Raw genomic sequence first — 17316 nt, 5'->3', positions numbered from 1 at the left:
TATTTCATACAGAAATTCTTCTGAAGAAATAAAAGCTTCAAAATTAACCCCTGAAGCACAAATAAAAAAATGCGTTTTTGATATGATTGGGACCACTGTGCGATGGTGCAAACATTAACACGCATATGGTAAATTCGAATAGTATTTTTAAAAATGGAGATGTTACAGTTAAAACAGTTTAAAGAAATTTGCAAAAATAATTTGATAGAAATCATCATTTAAACACCAGAATATGATTTTATAACTAAAGAGCAGTAAATTTGCTCTTAGTTATCTTTCTTCTAGCAGTAGCCACCAATGAAAAGCAACTTTGGGCGATTATGAAAAGTATGGCGTTCATCAGTATGGTCTAATATAAAGTATTTTTTATTTGTAATCGGAGTAAATTCTTCAAAACTATGATTTGACGCCCATATCCTAACCGTAAACTCGAATAATTACCAAATTTAATGAGAAATGAAGCAATTTCGAAAAATAATTTTCACTATGATATTTTTTCCATCTCCAAAAACACTTAAAGACCAACTTTTGATACACAAGTCCCACACCTTAACCGTCTTCAGATGAAACCGCGCAATTGAAACCATATCTTCGTACCACTGTACAGAACAAATACCGTGAGCAAATTATGTTCCTCCGGCGGTAACAGTTCAACCTGAAATAATTTATTCAGTGTTTAATCTTCTGTTTGATTTGGCTTAGTTGGGTACGACGCAGTAGGCGTCGGTGGCGGCTCGACAGACAAAGAATGCGGCGTTTACACGTCGTATCACAATAAAACTTTAAAACCTACGCCAGTCAGCCCTGCTTCCTTTCATCTGGTGCGGCGGCTTTATCATTTTCATACAGGATTACCTATCTCGCTTGATATTTCTTTTTAATCATAATATTTACTAATCAAACACACACTGGTCTGGGCGGAAGGCGAATGGCAACGATGTGCCTGTCTTTGCCAGCAGACTTTTCCACCCAAAACCGACCAAACTTTTCAATTCGCTCTGTGCACGTTCGTTTTTACAATCTGCGGATGATTCGTTCCAAATAACCTGTGCGATATCCTTTGATACTGAAATGAGCAGGAGAAATCATACGTTGCTCGCTTCATTTGTACTCTAATGGGATACAAAAGCGTATTGAATGTTTTTTTCTTGGGTATGGAAAAACGAATGTTATTGATCTACGTTTCAAATTTTCAAGCTTCTGTAATTCATCGTAAACAAAATACTAGCGTTCGGACAAGAGGCATTTAGCCCGCGGAACCACCTCTCGGGAGATACGTCGTTCTTGATAAAATTTACCAGAAAATCTCTGACCTGGCAGCGAAACAGCATGAAAATGTCATCTTCAGCAAAATGTCCTTTGCCAAGTGTACCCAAGATAAGCACCGACTTCCATTTTCCGTCACATTCCGGTGCGGTTGGTCGGCCAAGAAGGGTTATAAATGTGCTTGTTTACATGTCCCAGTAAGCGCATTTTTCCCACTTCGCTATATCTCAGCCCTCGTCAAAAACATCCGAAAGTTGGGAGAATTTTCTTACCCAGTTGCGAGAACGTCGGTCGGTCGGTCGGTCGGTCGGTCGGGGAGTAACGGGACGAAACTCGTAAAAGAAGAAGCTCCCTTAACCCAGATGGGTCGTTATTCTCTCAGCTGAACTGAATTATCATAAATTTTTGATTCTCTGGTAAGTGTTGCGTGATTCAAGGGAAACTGCTACCATCAGATGACCCCGGAGCAAATTAGTGCGGTCATCGCAGCGCTACGATCTAAGAGCCCGACCAGATCGGTCCAACTAAGCAGCGCTTTTGTTCAGTTGACGGGAAAAAGCCTACTACGAGTTGATCTGTCACGAAGAAACGACGACGGTAGTAAAAAAAAAACGAACGTCTTTAATTTGTTTCATTTTATTCAAATAAATTATATTCTTCTGATTTCGAAAATCCGTCATCATGAAAAAAATGCGGACTTTTGATTTAATAGTCGACGTTTATTATGAGGCAGACACAATCTTCGGTTAAAACATTTTCATGAAGTCATCGAGGCCATTTTATAGTTGTTAGATCATTTCAATTCGACACTTTTATGGTACGATAGAGCTCGAGTCATTTAATATCCGGATACATAGTTAATTTACTGTACTCATCGACACTAAAATGGTTTGACAGCAGTTTTCTTTGAAATGTTTCCTGTTGCAGTGCTGAAAATTTCGTCATTGTTCATTTTGTTTCAAAAAAGAGGTTGGGTTTAATAGGAGATTGATAGTAATTATTATTTTTCTCCAAACACGACCAGCCCAAAGACCGTATGGAATCCGGTAGCAAACAAATTGTAGGCAAGATCCACTGGGCTCCTGCTTCCATGTCGTAAAAGCCCCCCATTACAGAAATTTTTCTTTCCCTACTTTCAGTTACCAGAGCTCTTCTTTTTACCTAAACTATCATTTGGTAAACGAAGTGTTTATATTTATTTCTAATTTTTGAAGATAATGTATACTTTCGAGCTTTTAGGAATGGAAAAAATCGCCTTTCATTTTATTTATCGTTCTTCAACACTAAAGACTTTCCCAGAAAGTATGGACGCCCTTTGATTTCGCTGTGAATAATTCACAAGTGTTAGATATTCAAATTTTATTCGATATACTGATAATATTAGACTACAACAACAGAATATTATCAACATTTGCTACTTAGCCATTGTAGACTAGCTGGCGCACCTTCTTGCGAACGTTCCTCATTAAATTCCGTACAGACTTATTGGCGACAAGTTTTGACACTTTTTTCCAATCTTTTTCGATCTCAATCTGGTTTCGGCCGAGACATGTCTCCTAAGATGTGCCTTCGTTATACCGAAAATTCTTCAATTGGTCGAAGTTGTGGGCAATTTGGTGGATTCATGCCTTTTGGGAAAGTGACATTTTTGGTAGTATACCATTCTACCGTTGATTTCCAGTAGTGGCAAGAAGAAAGATATGGCCAGAAAACAACAGGATCCTTGTGGTTTCGAATCATGGGTAGAAGTCGTTTTTGTAAACATTCCTTGATGTATATTTCGCTGTTCATTGAAGCAGTGGTGATAAAAGGTTTCGAAATCTTACCGCAGCTACAAATTGCTTGCCAGACCAAGCTTTCTTACCAAATTTTTCGACTTCAATCGATGTCTCGGACTGGTTTAACATTTACCCTTTTCGCACCGTATAATATTGTTGTTCCGGCAAGGATTTGTAATCGAGTTTCACGTAGGTTTCGTCGTCCATGATTATGCAGTTAAATTTCCAACAAGAATCGTATTGTACAGCTTTCGAACCCTCGGTCTGTTCGATGCATCTTGTTTCGGACTATGTTTTGGTTGTTTCGGCTTCTTATAGGTTCGAAGATTCAAACGTTCTTTAGCACAAAGAACATTTGATTTCGAAGTGCCCACTTTTTTGACCACATCTCGAACTGAAACTTCCTTCTTTTGCTCGAACGCCTTCAGTATACGTTATCCAACTGAAGGTTAGCAGGACCTTTTTTGACCCGTTTTCGGTTTATCCTCAAAGGTGTTACCCTCACCGAACTTCCTGATTGAATTTCGCACGGCTTTTTCACTTACTCCTTCCATTTTTGCTATCTTTCATAGTGACAGTCTGCGTTCTGTACACCATTTGTACACAATTTTTCGACGTTGTTCTGCTGAAAGTCCACGCATTTCGAAACAAACTAATGAAAACGAATAAACAACTGCACAAGTGGTTAGAGAAGAGTGTAAACAACAGGACGCAGTCGTAAAAATGAACAGATTCTAAACCATTGAGAAATGGCAGCGGTTTTTGATTGCGTCCATACTTTCTGGGACAGTCTTTATGCCCGGGATAGCGGCTTAACGCGTAGGACGCTGATCTTACAAGCCAGTTGTTATAAAATCTAACTACCAATAGAATCGAAACTTTTCAACTTAAACGTGTATAGCAAAAGCATTGAAGTATTTCAATAGTACACTATTGAAAAATCTGTCTCATTTGACCCATGTCAACACCAGCCAATCAGAACGCGTTCTGAGGAAGAGAACAAAATATCAGATGTTGTACAACAAATCGTTCGAGAAAATGTTCCGAACAGTGTTTAATATTGTAGTGAATTCCACAAATTGGTCCTTCTGAAAGGCAGGAATGAATCCCGTACAACATCCGGATAGTTTCTTTCAATGAAATGCAAATCCGAAATGAAATATCGAAATTAAAATTCTATATGCTGCTATTTTTATAGCCGCCCATTAGTGAAAAAGCTACAAACAAAATCAGGTAAAAACAAGCCTCTCAACAAAAATTTGATCAGTTTGGATTCTATCGCCATTGCGAGCAGATGTATTTTGTGTCATTTGTAAAGCTAGTTTCGCCTCCGACAAGAGCGATTACGTCACAGCTGCCAGTCATTTGTTTGCATTGGTGTAAAAGCAACGGTGGATAGCATTACACAAAATCAGCCGTTCCAATAGCTCTAAAGGTTTTCTAAAGAACTAATAGGAATTATTCACAAATTGAAAGGAAATATCCTCAGTTTAGTGCAAATCTAGAACAGTTTGTTTAGATTTGTGCACTTTTCACTGTGTGAAATTCACAGTAATCGAAATCAAGTGAAGCCTTCTTTGTTTTTGCGAAAAGTGTGAAAAAGGGGTATGTTTGCATAACTCATGCAATCGATAAACTAATTGATATTCGGAAGTGTTAAGGAACATGTAAGTTGTTTTCGTATTCACGACTTCCAGTTATGTCTCTGACATTACCCACCCGCCTTTTTTTGTACCAACCAAAAACCCCTAAATGTTCAAATTCTGCGACGGCCAGTAGTCGATTTTCGTCCGAGACGTCAGATAGGATATGGCACATTGTGTCATATCCTCAAAGGGTCATAGGAATTGTGTGAACTTTGCGTCTGCTTGGCGGTTCAAATTTAACTGTTAGGTGGAGATGGCGGTTCAATTTGAACTGCTTCAAGTACTGATGAGCCGAAGACGAAACGCGAAGAAATCGATGGAAAACATTGTTTGTGCAGTTTTTTTTTTCTTGGTGCCGCTTGGCTGCTTGGGAGAATATTGATCTCAAAATTTACCCATACTGCTAGATCTACTGTCGAGAATGGTTTGAAACGTTTTGAGGACACTCTTTTTGTCTAATGAATCGAAGGGGCTTGCGGAAAGGAGTGTACAAGAAATAAGAAACTGAACAAGAAAAACATAAGATCAGTCCTTTGCTTTTAGGTTGATGTCAGAGTGAGAGCGGAACGCGGACCGAAGCGAAGCGATCCAATGCGATGTACTGTTTTCGCATCGCATTCACTCTGACAGGTTTGCTTTGATCAAATGCAACAAGCTCGCACGCGCGCCTCGACGCTTCGCGCGACGCTTTCACTCTTACAGCAACCTTAGCCAGGGAGGTGAGCTTAGCTCCTTTGTTGGAACCTCCCTAGTGACGGTGGCGAAATATCGCCGGATCGATTTACTCCCCGTTAACGATCCCAGAAGTCAACGCAGTTATTTTTCGACCCTGCTTCGTCCTTAGCTATTAGCTGTGAAGGAGAACTCGGCTTATTCGACTGATCCTTCACAGCGAGAACGGACGGTTCAAGGGCTCCTTTACGCTTAGCCGGAGACGAGTCCCACTTTGGCGAGCCAACACCGCACACTTTCATAATCCAAACCACGAACCGGCACTTGGCGAATCCGCTATTGTGGCGGAAAACTATCGTACTTGTCACGAACAAAGTCTGATTTCACCTTGGTTGATTTTCTTCTACCGGTTCGATGCCAACAGACCACTCTTTCAACTGTCATCGCCCTTGCCCAGTATAAATCGATGGTTTTTCAACAAAAGAAGAGTTGCCACCAAACTAAGCCATATGTTATTCATTCACAATTATTCAACAGAATTTACTACACCTATCTATACCTACAAAACCGTTCACACAACAAATAATAAACAAAAATTACCGGAAATGTAAACGAACATAGAATACAGTGGTGAGTATGACATTACGTAACATTACACACTGTGATGAATGTACACCAAATCAGGTGATTTTCCATCCAGTGCTGAATTGTTACAATATATTTTGGACACACCGTTGGCTAACCTGAACGGTTTTTTCACCATCTTTTCATCTTTGTCGTAGTGCACTTTTCTACTCTTCCTAAATGTTTGATGTTTGATGCGTCCCATATTTTTCAATTGGGCGGAACTGAGGGCTCTTAGGTGGATTAGGATCTCTCGCGAAGAAATGCACCCCGGAGTCTCGATACTACTGCAGCACTTCTCCACTATAGTGGCTGCTTGCCAAATCAGACCAAAACTTTACACGGGCAAAATTCCGATTCTAGAAATAAGCGAAACGAGTCATGATTTGGGGAAAATAATATATTTCCATGTTATGATAATACACTATGATTAAAACTTCTCGGATCATGATCCATTTTGACTGATTTGGCTGAAATTTAAACGTAACCCACTTGACGTTGTGGGGTGTAACTTCAGGCGTGTTTCTGCTACGATGGTAATTTTTGCAACATAAATGTTTTAAAGGCGTTATGCTTTATAAAAAAAACTACAAGGATCAGCGCCATGGGGTTGTTCGAGCCATTGATGTGGAACATGGCAACCAAATTTCTAATGATCTACAGTCAAAAAGTTCAATCAATCGTAACACTTTTGAATCCGCAATTGCACGAGTGTCTGCTTAGATTGATCTTGATTAGGAACCAACACCGAACATTGTTTGTTTTATAGCCGACGAAATTATACCAATACCCCAAATGTATGCAATTATAACTACATACATACATTATAAGTACATACTTGTGATACGATTTTGATACTTAAGCTTCTCTTCGTCACGCCATATTCCCTTTGATACATCGCTTACTCCTTCAAAACCGTCGTCTATGGCAGGGAAATCCGATATGCCGGAGATTTTTAACAGACAAAATAGGACACTGCTCACTACTAATCAAAATTTCAATCATTCATAATTGAATATACGGGGCATGATACATTCAAATCGAATCTTAGAAATATTTCCAATCAAATAATTGAATAATATTTATAATTGATACAAAATATACTGAGCTGTAAGTGTTTAAAATTTGACCACATTTCTACGTGTATTTTTCCTTGAGTTTCTGATTTGCGCCCCTATATAGCAAATGAAGAGCAAAATGGGGAATATTATGCATAATCAGCCGTTCTAATAACTCCAAATGTTATCTAAAGAACTACAAAGGTTGTTTTTTTGCAAATCGGAAATTACAACCATCAGTGTAGTGCAAATATAGGACAATTTGATTAACTTTGTGCAATGTTCGTAGTGCAAAATTCGCAACAGTTTAATATCGTTTATATCCAAACAGTGTTTAATATCTTAGATAACCACCATTTTTGATCATAAAGTTTCGTAATATTTAATTATATGTCAGAACGTTTAATATAACTAATCTATACTTTAGTTTAGGCATATCGTTTTAAATTCTAGTAGTGAAAAAAGGGAAAGCTTGCGTAAAGTATAAAGTATAACGAAAGAATGTCAGTTTTATTCGTATTCACGACATACAGTTATGTTTCTGACATTACAACCCCGAACTTTTTTACGAAGAGTACTGTATTTTTCGTGAATTTTTACATTCGCTATTTCAATCATTTGCCTTTCCCAAATCCGTTTTTCGTTGAGTGAAGCTTAACTGATTTCTGGCAGGGCTTGCTGAATTTCGAAGTTAATTTTTTACGGAATTATGAGATTACCTGGGCATTGAACAAAGCCCCCCTTCCACCATCGTAGACAAACGAAGACTTTTATGGACCCCTCTCCTTAGAGAGTTTGCGTGGTATATGAATGACCCTTCTTCACAGTATAATCTAAACCGGGAGAATCCATTTATCTCCGATCGCAGCAACGTGAAGATTTTTTGACAAATTCCAGAACTTCATAAGCTTAGCGCCAGTTTACTTGACTGTTCAGTTTTTGTTGACCTATAAATAATATTCCAAATGGTTTTCTACAAAACCGTGAAACATCGGTTGATACAACAACCGCTTACTTTCGAAAGAGAGAAGAGCCACGTGCACATGCACCAACATATGTGGGAATAAAACGTATCAACATTGAAGTCTACGGACTTGAAATTTGTATCGTAGTACCGAACGCATAATTTGATTTGTTTATGGCTATGCGATGCACCTCCATCTCACACCTTCACCGTCCAGCTGCGGCGTATGTTGTCTGCCGTCCAGAACCATAAATTCGTCCCGATTCGGATTACCGGTGGAACGGCGATGCACACACACACACTCACATGCCCGGTTATGACTGCCCATCAATAGCACTTAATCAGTAACACCTTGCATCCGGACGTATCACCAGCATCAGTGGCTGCCAAGCTTACGGCTGGCTGGAAGATCGGAACATAAATTAGACCGAGAAATTATGACGTTGAATGAAATAGAGTTCCGATCCCTCGCCGGGGAATGCAACCGAAGTGCAGCTAGCTGGGAGTAATAATAAACACGGTTAAACACTGACGCTCGGCTCACCCGCTTATTCGGTACTAATTGATGCACAAACCCTTCCGCCTCTTCCCAGAGTTACTTCATTTTTTCTTCCACACGGAATAAAGTGAAAGAATAATTGAGACCGAGTAATGCATCCTTGGCGCCAGTGGAACTCCGTTTTTCCCCGGCGGCCGCAGTGGGTAATCGAGCTGGAGTAGCGCAGCGGCGTTAACAAATGATCTGAAAATCATCAAAAACACGTGTTTTATTATTTATTTACGTTGCATTTAAGGGAAGACATATTCCCATGCATTGGTCTAGCAGGGTTGAAGTAGAATAGTTTTGAAATCATTTTTCTATACCTGAAGAGATTTCTCCTTTTATATTATAATAGTCGTATGGTAATAGCTAAAATTATTGAAATATGAAGTTAGAAGTTATTCATAACTTATCAAGTAAAAGTTGATCGCGTTCACTCGCCCTTATTCTGCATAACGTCGTATTGGCCTTTCGATCGATTATGGTTCGGTCGAATCCTAGCTACCTTTGATTTTGCTAGCGTTGTTAGGAATACGAATGAAATACGATAAAAAAAACGATACGTCGTTATTCAGAATAAGGGTGACTATTTGGAAATACAGCCCTGCTGTGGCACTACATTCCCACCGCGTCGTCTGGCCCCTTTTTTCAACTCGTAAAATTTTCTTCACCGTTTGCACCACTCGTGGCGCTTTTTTTTTTGTTTTCCTCACTATCACAATCGATCCCATAGCTCAAAAAAGAAAACTACTTTCGACGACAGACGCAAAGTAAACAGTAAACAATTGTAACAACGTGAGACAGCATCCTTCGAATGCAACTCACTGGCAGCTAAGGTGTTTATTTTCATACAATTTTTGATATCATTGAGGTCGCTGCTCCACTCCAGTATGTGCGCCTCTTGCGCGACGAAGAATAAACACCCGGAGGCATTCGATTCTTACTTACTGCCAAGTGAAAAACCCGTGGCTTCGGGATTTGATCAAAGCGCACTCGCTTCTCTTTGATATTCTGTTCACGAAAGTTTTAATTAGTGCTTAGCCGTGTTGAAAACCAGATAAATATTTGAAATGATGTAAAAGCTTCGAATGAAACGTTCAAATAGTTAACAGCTTCTTGTTGATTTTGCGGCATCAGAAGGCGCTACCATTTCTTCTCTCTCGGTGCCCTCACCATCAAAGCATTGCCAACAGGGGGATTATATCTTTTTTTCTGATTAAACTAGGTGTAAATTGGAACGATTCCGCGCAGTTATTTAAACATGTGTCAATAAGCACAAGATAAGACTGCGGCTGAGATGTTTCTTCCACATGTTTATTTGGGATGGTATAAAACTTTGTCAGTAGATAGGTAATAAAATAATTTCAACTAAATCAACAATTAAACAATCGACTCTGATATCGGCGGTTCGGCTCGGCGTTAGTAATAATTAATATCTAATGAGGGCAGAAAAACTGAACTTAGATCAACAAGGTCTAGCCAACATCAAACGGAATCGTGTGGAAACTGGGAATAGCGTACGAAATTAGGAGTCTTTGAAAACCAAATTTGGTGTTGACAGGCGTTCTGTACTGGATGCAACCGACATTGAACATCATCTTATTTTCTGGGATTGAAAAAAAGGATCGGTTTCATAACTCTCATCATGAGATAACGGGCGAAACGTGAAAGGTAGCTGCCGGTACCGTAATAAAATTCCGGACAGCCATTTGAACTCTCCCTCTCTCTCTCACTGAAGTTCAAGTGGGGCAGCAAACAACCCACCGACCGAATCTTCGGATTCAACTTTCAACAATACCTCACGGTAATGAAAACAATCTCACACAGCTGCTCGGAATCATTCACCCGCACCGATAAATGCCATAAATCATCCCGATTGCAATCGGCGTCTAACAATTGTTAGCCATCTCACGACCGTCGCCAGCGCCAACCGAGCACCGAAATCCGACTGACTGTTGTTTACACTGAGGCACTTCGGAGCAGAAACTGGCGTCATTAAATCTCCCGTCCGAGGTGCATCGCAGTGTGGTTGAAGGAATCAACCAGCTGCCACAGTAAACAACGTTGGCCACCCGTCAAAACAATGTCGGGATGCGAACCTGCTGGGTGCCGATGATGGATGCAATTTGTCCGTGGCCAGCGTTGCTCAGCGGACTGGGAGGAGGGAAATATAAAACGCAAAGAACGAAATGGGTAATCCAAAATGCAAATTTACTCAATCTTGAAAACGTTTTTTTTTTTGTAGATAAGTGGGAGGAAAAATCTTACGAACTGACCATTACTTGTGAGACATCAATGGTAAATAATTTTCTTCTGAATTCTTCGTGTTTGATTTAAATCTTACTTTTCCTAATAAATCCTGATTGCAAGAATCGGATGAATGCAACTTGTTTTCATACCCCTGTTAATTATTTCACAGTGAAAACTGGTGTAAAAACCCCAAAGAGGCCGGGGTTCACAGATTGACAGGACCACCAAGGACTAGGTGCCGTGTGGAATCTGGTGGAAAAAGAAACTTCACCAAGAATAGACCCACTGGGTTCCTGCTTCCATGTTGTAAAAGGTGACAATTACAGGAGTTCTCCTTCAGTTATCAGATTTTTTCAACGTTTAACATTACTGCTCCAGTCGATGACCAACATGCGGGCCACCCGCCGGGTCTCTGTGAGTTCGGGTGCGACCAAATAATGTTGTTCAAAATGAAAAGATGGTGCTCTGGTCAATTGCTTTCTTGTCAAAATATTGATTTTTCGATAACGGCCAACGTTTCGAAGGTTATACCATCATCTTCAGGGCAAAACGACTACAAATATTTTTCGTCAACTATGTTGTAACATTTAAAATAGTTGATTAAAACGTTGGTTGGCCGTTGTCCGTTACCGAAAAATAAAGTTCTTATCTATTTCAATCTAGCTTCTGAAAAAAGTTTTGTTTGGTATTTTTTTCATATACAATCACTGCAAAAACCAACTTTTGAACCGAGGCCCGGATGGTCGAATGTCATATACCATTTGACTCAGCTCAACGAACTGAGCAAATGTATGTGTGTGTGTGTGTGTGTGTGTGTGTGTGTGTGTGTGTGTGTGTATGTGACAAATATTGTCACTCGCTTTTCTCGGAGATGGCTTAACCGATTTTCACAAACTTAGATTCAAATGAAAGGACTTACAGCCCCATACAAAGTTCCTGAATTTCATTTGGATCCGACTTCCTGTTCCGGAGCTACAGGATGATATGCACAAAAATTGTGAAAAAAATGTCACTCACTTTTCTCCGAGATGCCTGAACCGATTTTCACAAACTTAGATTCAAATGAAAGGTCTCATGGTCCCATACAAAGTTCCTGAATTTCATAAGCATCCGACTTAAGGTTTCGGAATTACAGGGTGATATGCAGAAAAGAGGGAAATAATGCATTAAAAATGTGAAAATAATGTCTCTCACTTTTCTCAGAGATTACTAAACCGATCTTCACAATCTTAGATTTAAATGAAAGGTCTCATAGTCGCATACAAAATTCCTGAATATGATTTGGATCGGACTTTCGCTCCGGAATTACAGGGTAATATGCACCAAAAATGGGAAAATAACGTCACACACTTTTCTCGGAGATGGCTGAACCGATTTTCACTAACTTAGTTTCAAATGTATGGTCTTTGTCTCCATACAAAATTCCTGAATATTATTTGGATCCGACTTCCGGTTTGGGAGTTATGGGGTAAAATGTGCAAAAAAAAAGAAAATATGTGTTCTAACTTTTCTCATAAATGGCGTCACCGATTTTCACAAACTTAGGTTCAAATGAAAGGTCCCGTGGTCCCATACGTAATTCCTGAATTTCATGCGAAACCGACTTCCGGATCCAGAAATATAGGGTAAAGTGGGTTAAAAATTGTATACCATCACTGAAAATAAGGGAAAAACATTTAAAAAAATTCTAAATCGACCTCAACCTTTTCCAATTGATAGTTTTTATCAGTAGACGGTCAAACAAACCGATTTCGGTTATTCTTTTAAGAATCGAAGAAAATTATTTTGAAGAATACCACATGATGATAGTATGATTGATATGAGAAAGGCATCATTACACTACTAGGTGGATTAAAACAGGTTTTTCTTTCTCCACGTTATTGCTTACTTTTCAAGATTATAAATTGAATGATAGAAATCAACGATCGCGAAAATCCTTTAATATTACAATGTTAATAACAGAGATAATATTGATCGGTACATTGAGTAAATAGTAGGAAAATACTTGTTCCTTTTTAATAACCTATAAATGTTAGATCATCTGACTCCTGATAATCGATAGAAAAGGTTACGTTTCGCATTCCAGATTTAAAGTAAACTTTTTTTCTCGGTAGCCGGCTACCCAGATCAACCAATATAATAAATTAATTATTTTCCGTGTTATACCTATGGTAATAATATAATGGAGATAGTAAACAAATAAAAGACGCGTGAAACCTACTGAGCTTTGATTGGTAATTTGTTTGATTTTTTTTCCATAAAAACGTTTATTTCATAGGGAATATACATAAGCTTTTCTTCTCCATGGGATCCACAATACATAGTTCTTTAAACCTAATACATTTTGAATATCATATCAGTATATTGGTATTCATTAGTTAATCTAAGCACTGTTTTTATCATCGCTCTGCTATTATGAATTACATTCAATAAAATACATTTAGTTTGTACATGATCTTATAACTGTTTCAGGTTTGTTTGTATCAGTTCATCACTTTTATTCAGTATAATATAGCTGGCTATTGGATGAACTCATGGAAGAGGAAGGAGTCAAACATTAATAAAAAAATCAAATTGGAACTCCAATGGTCTTAATGAAATGATAAAGAAGTTTCGTGTAAGAAAAGTCACCACAAGCAAGAATTTATTAGTTGAGATCTGACATCACGATACTCCACGCATGTCCAAACGACATGATCAATATCGCGATAACCTTCGCCACCAGCACAATGATTAGTTTCGGAAAGTCCAATTCGAAGGAGATGTGCATCTAACGTGTAGTGATTGGACCTGAGTCTGGACATCACACTCATGAAATCCCTACTCACATCCAGTCCCCTGAACTCTGCCTTTGTCGATATTTTAGGAATAATTTACTGCGTCCATCGACCCAGATCATTTTTATCCCAAGAAGCTTGCCAGCTGGCAAGTGTACTTTGGCGAGACGCGCTATAGAATTCGTTGAAAGTAATCGGTCTCTCAAAAATTTCACCCTCAATAGCACCACATTTGGCTAAAATATCGGCTCTTTCATTGCCTGGAATGGAGCAATGAGCCGGGACTCGAACGATTGTGATTTGATAATTATTATTCATAATGTCGTTCAGGCACTGTTTTTTTTTGCCCAAGAAAAACGGTTCATTTTTGCCAGTAGCGTTTGAGCGAATGGCTTCAATTGCACTCAGACTATCTGTGAAGAGAAAATAATGGTTTGGAGATAATGTGATAATAACACTCAAGCTATAATGAACTGCTGCTAACTCTGCTATATAAACAGATGCAGGTTCTTGAAGCGTAAATGAGACCGAAACATTATTGTTGAACCATGGATTATAATTGAATGATAGAAATCAACGATCGCGAAAATCCTTTAATATTACAATGTTAGTTCAGAGATAAGATATATCGGTATATTGAATGAATAATCATAAAATATTTGTTCATTTTTAACATCTATAAATGTTTAATCACCTGAAAACCGGTAGGAATGGTTACGCTTCATACTCCAGATTTGAAGTAATTTTTTTTTCTCGGTAGCCGGCTGCCCAGATCAACCATTATATCAAATTTCGTGATATATAGTAATAATATAGCGTGATTAATAAACAATTAAGACGCGCGTGAAATCTATTGACCTTTGTTTGGTAATTTGGAATGGTTTGATATAATCTATGGAATACTCGTCATTTAGGGGTTAGCCAAATTTTGTGCTAGGGCGCATAACCGTTTTTATTATTTTTACGTTTCGTCTTTGACTCATCAGTGCAGAGTAGTTCAAATCGAACTGCTTAGTGCTTAGTGGAATACTTTTATTAGTTTTGACAATAGAGGTTTTCACCATAAGGTCATTTGCCTCTTCGGACTACAAAAACTTTCTGACCCTATGTGCGGGGTTGGGAATCGAACCCAAGGCATCGACTAATATAATATACACGTACTTGTTATATAATATACACGTATCTGTTAAATACAGCTTTCGGATGATTTCAATATGTCTAGGTTTTCCAGGTCTGATCATCTAGAATTTCCCTGCTCAATTTCAGTTAATTCCAATCAGTAACGGAGTAGCAACTAGGGGTGGTTGCTCAAGCTCAAACTCGTATGAAAATCTAAAAATGCAACAATCAGCCTTAAATTATCAAGCGCTGGAGAAAATTTAAAAGTGGTGCACAATCTGGAAATGCAAGCTACACAAATCATATAAAAACCCAATGAATTATTTCCCTTCATTGATTTTTGCAGGATACTTGTTGCATTGCTAACTGACTTCCGGTTTCTACCAATAGATGGCATGTTATGTTTTGTGGTTTCGAAAATTGAAAGAGGAAGAATTTGGCAAGTGGGAAATGTTCTTTTTTATTTATTTTTTTTAATAACTATGTTTGGAATGGAAATGTTTGATGACACTGAATGGCACGCATTATTGCGTTTAACGATTTATTAATTTTTGTTAGTTTGACGTTAAGTCGCCACTGGCACCAGTAGAGAAGATGACTTACGATTATAAATACACTCTCCTACTCAGTGCTTGAGCGGAAAATAGGTATATAGAGAGAAGACTAGTGTTTGATGAACAGAAAAGATGTTTGGATGTATGGTACCGGTCGTGAGACGGTCAGGATGTAGACCATGTTCGATGTACGTTCTATCATGCCTATCACAAGGCGTGGGTGTTCTAGGATGGCGAAATGGTAGCGCGTATGCACGGAATGCATAAGAACGCAGGTTCGAGTCCTGTCTATGAACGTATCTTTTGCCAAAAAATCATCTTTTCTGTAAGTGTTTCATTCATTTGGTTTCTCCAATATATTCCACGCAGTCATTGCAAAAACTGAAGCATTATTGGAAGACGACGTGTACAATTTTTTCAACAGCATGAAATTTCCAAACTTCTACAAGCCATGGGAAGGACTGAGAAAGAGTGATTTTCCAATGGACCATCGCTCAAGTCGGAAGACGTTCGCGACACGCAAGGAGGTCTTACTCACTAGACCAAGCCCCATCCGATTTCTTTGTCGCGGTGAGTCATGCTCTTTCTGAGCAGCGCTTTGGAAATTTATGCAAATGGCTCAAGTTACATAAATTTTACGAAGAAAAAGTAGTATACATTTTATTGTTTGGCAGTTTTACGAGAAAATCGTCTTCCGAAGAGTTGTCAAGCCAATTATTGGTCAGAGTTTTGCCCATCTATGTTTTTAATACCATTAAACCTACCATTAAAAAGTTATGATTCCATACCGATAAAACTTATACGGTTTCTGAAAGGTAAAAAAACAAGAAAAGTTTGAAGAAAAATCTGAGAGGGATCACTATGTAAATTTGAAAAACATGAAATGTATAAAAAACAATGAAGGATAGCATTTTTTTCTGAGTTTGGTTAATAAAACTTGTGATTCAGCTGTATTCAAGTAGCTTACTGACATTTTCAGCCATTATTATATTAATATATCTGTATATATTTTCATGTCATAACACAAATCCAATAGCCAGAGCACATCTCAAATTTGTATGTTGATTACATCGATAATTTTGATTGCGATTTTTTGCAATGAAGTGGAAAAGTTGAAACAACATATATTTAATAAAATCCGAACATTCTGAAATTTTGATTTAATAAATAAACTTAATGACCATTAAATTTTGTCTGATAGTTCTCGATAGATCGTCGGAAATTTGATAGCCGAACGCGTTCTAATCAATTCATTTTTTTGAACTGATGAACGGTCGGTAAGTTTTGAGAAATTCGATAAAACATCGACAAAATTTTGTAAAATTTTCATGTGAATTTTCTATTCTTTTTTCTGTTTGTTTCGATTATAGAGATATGAACCTTAAGATCATTCGCCTCTTCGGACATAAAAAACTTTATGACAAAACAACTTTTTTTTACTATTTTACTAAACTATTTTTATATATTCATAATTTCTAGTCTGGAATCGGTCGTGGTGAGCACAATTCATACGCGTTTCTTTTCGCTTATTCTCATGGCGTGATTCGTTAGCGATGCTTTCATTGTAAGTGTTCCGCTTAGCTATTGTTTGTAGTTTTCTTCATTTCATGAACCGATTCGTATGAACAACTATCACTCTAGTTTAGTTATCTTTGGATTGTCACTTTATTTTCTGTAGCTCTCATTCTTAGAATGAGAGTCTAACAGTTCCAAGACAAATTTTGAGCTTGTCTTGTCCTGATCTTCTACCTCATACCTGGCTGTCACAGTAAACGCCCAGACAACTCAAAAATATCTAAGACAACCAATACATCTGAACCAAAAAGAATTCAGACTTGGCCATCCGAAGGATCAGAAACCCACTCATACTACATAATTTGTAATTCTCCCGTACAGATCTTCAGTTGGTGATATAAATAATAAACAAAGCATTAATCTTATAAGAGGATGTAATTGCTTGACTTGCATCAGCCGGTGGATACGTGTTCACTTACAATTTAATAATTGCAGTTCCCTGCATACGCCATATAATATGCATTCGAGGTCAAATTTATTATACTGTTTCAG

The sequence above is a fragment of the Malaya genurostris genome, chromosome 2 (assembly GCF_030247185.1).
Source record: "Malaya genurostris strain Urasoe2022 chromosome 2, Malgen_1.1, whole genome shotgun sequence".
Taxonomy (NCBI): Eukaryota; Metazoa; Arthropoda; class Insecta; order Diptera; family Culicidae; genus Malaya; species Malaya genurostris.
This window is presented reverse-complemented; position numbering follows the sequence as displayed.